The 2,366-nt window shown below is 47.8% G+C and overlaps 1 pseudogene; it reads left to right on the top strand.

The window, feature by feature from the left end:
• Positions 1 to 1,499: 1,499 nt before the first annotated feature.
• Positions 1,500 to 2,154, top strand: LOC118624222 (annotated as a pseudogene).
• Positions 2,155 to 2,366: the final 212 nt, after the last annotated feature.

The raw sequence follows: 2,366 nt of genomic DNA, 5'->3' as shown, positions 1-2,366 counted from the left end.
CACCCACTTGTGACAGATAAAAATCAGGAGGACACCTCGGCTGGGAAGGTCCTTCCTGAGGACTGAGGGGTCCCCGTCCCACACCAGGTGCCCCGCTCAGTGTTCCAGTGCCAGGAAGAGAAGTCCCCATAACTTCTGGCTGGAAAAACCAGCGGGAACTGAGGCTCAGGGAAGATGTCGTGGCTAGAACCCCAGGCAGCTCCTTAAAGGGCCCGCGCACGGACTTATCAGACTCACTCCCTCTAAGCTCGGAGGGGAGGCAGCTCGAGGGGCGCCAGAGACACACAGGAAAGAACTGAGCTGTTTGGCACTGGAGCGAGGGCTGGAGAGGGGGCTTTCTCGGGGACAAACGTGCTGTAAGAGGCCTTTGTTCTTTTGGTGAGCCCTTCCCGGGGCGGCAGACAGTGGCCATATCTGGGACTCCAGCAACCTGGCTCACACTGGTAGCCCCGCCCTGATGACTCCCTGAGCCCCGCCCCGCCCCACACAACTTTCAGGCCCACCCAAGCTGTTGCCAGTTGCTTAACCATAGGATTGGCCTGTCTTGGATCCTGCTTCAGGTTTTCCTAAATTCTTTCAAGCAAGCAGCATCTGGTCTCAGCTAGCCCCATACCTCTTGTTAAGTAACACATAGAAATAAACACAGGGAGGCAGCCAAAATGAGGAGACAAAGAAACAGGTCCCAAATGAAAGAACAACAAAACCCCAGGAAAACAAGCGAAATAGAGATAAGCAACCTAACAGATGCTGAGTTCAAAATACTGCTTATAAGGATGCTCAATGAAGTTAGTGAGAACCTCAGTGAACTTAGTGAGGGCTTCAAGAGCATAAAAAAGCACGAGTCAGAAGTGAAGGACGCACAGTCAGAAATGAAGGCGGCACTAACTGAAATAAAGAATAATTTACACAGATTCAATAGTGGAGTAGGTGAAGCCAAGAAGCAAGCCACCGATTTGGAATATAAGGAAGCAAAAAACACCCAATCAGAACAGCAAAAAGAAAAAAGAATCCAAAAAAATGAGGAGAGTGTAAGGAGCCTCTGGGACAACTTCAAGTGTGCCAACATTCGCATCTTGGGGGTGCCAGAAGGAGAAGAGAGAACAAGAAATCAAAAACCTATTTGAAACAATAGTGGCAGAAAACTTCCCTAACTTGGTGAAGGAAACAGACATACAAGTCCAGGAAGCACAGAGAGTCCCAAACAAGATGAACCCCGAGAGGCCCACACCAAGACACATCATCAAAATGCAAAAGATTCAAGTCAAAGAGAGAATCTTAAAAGCAGCAAGAGAAAGGCATCTAGTTACCTACAAGGGAGTTCCCATAAGACTGTCAGCTGATTATTCAAAAGAAACTTTGCAGGCCAGAAGGGAGTGGCAAGAAATATTCAGAGTGATGGAAAGCAAGAACCTACAACCAAGTTTCCTCTTCCTGTCCTTTAGGACACCGCATGCGCTGGTGCATTGGCTCCATCCCTGGTGTGGGAAGTGACAGGAGTCATGGCGATGTTTCAGCAGATGAGAGCAAACATGGGCAAGTTTCTCAAGGGTATTGACAGGTACAATCCTGAGAATCTGGCCTCCCTGGAGCGCTATGTGGAGACACAGGCCAAGGAGAATGCCTATGATCTAGAAGCCAACCTGGCTGTCCTGAAGCTGAATCAGTTCAATCCAGCCTTCTTTCAGACCACAGTCACTGCTCAGATCCTGCTAAAGGCCCTGTCCAACCTGCCCCACACTGACTTCACACTGTGCAAGTGCATGATCGTCCAGGCCCATCAAGAAGAATGGCCATCCGTCAGATTTTGTACCTCGGAGACCTGCTAGAGACCTGCCACTTCCAGGCCTCTGGCAAGCCCTTGATGAAAACACGGACCTTTTGGAAGGTATAACTGGTTTTGAAGATTCTGTCTGGAAATTTATCTGCCATGTTGTGGGTATCACTTATCAGCACTTCGATCGCTGGCTGCTGGCCGAGATGCTAGGGGACCTGACAGACAGCCAGCTAAAGGTGTGAATGGGCAAGTATGGCTGGAGCACTGATGAGTCAGGCCAGATCTTCATCTGTGGCCAGGAAGAGAGCATTAAGCCCAAGAACATCACAGAGAAGATCAACTTTGACAGTGTGTCCAGCATCATGGCCTCCTCCCAGTAAAGTTTCAAGGGTCTAATAAAGATTTGTTGTCTTAAAAAAAAAAAAAAAAGAACCTACAACCAAGATTACACTATCCTGCAAAGCTGTCATTTAGAATTGATGGCCATATAAAGAGTTTCCCAGACAAGAAAAAGTTAAAGGAATTCATCAATTCATCACCACCAAACCATTATTATATGAAATGTTGAAGCGTCTTTTTGAAGAAAAAGATA

This window comes from Molossus molossus, unplaced genomic scaffold, assembly GCF_014108415.1.
Source record: "Molossus molossus isolate mMolMol1 unplaced genomic scaffold, mMolMol1.p scaffold_m16_p_1, whole genome shotgun sequence".
NCBI classification, from domain to species: Eukaryota; Metazoa; Chordata; class Mammalia; order Chiroptera; family Molossidae; genus Molossus; species Molossus molossus.
Note: the sequence above shows the minus strand (reverse complement) of the source record. Positions and strands in the feature narration are given on the sequence as shown.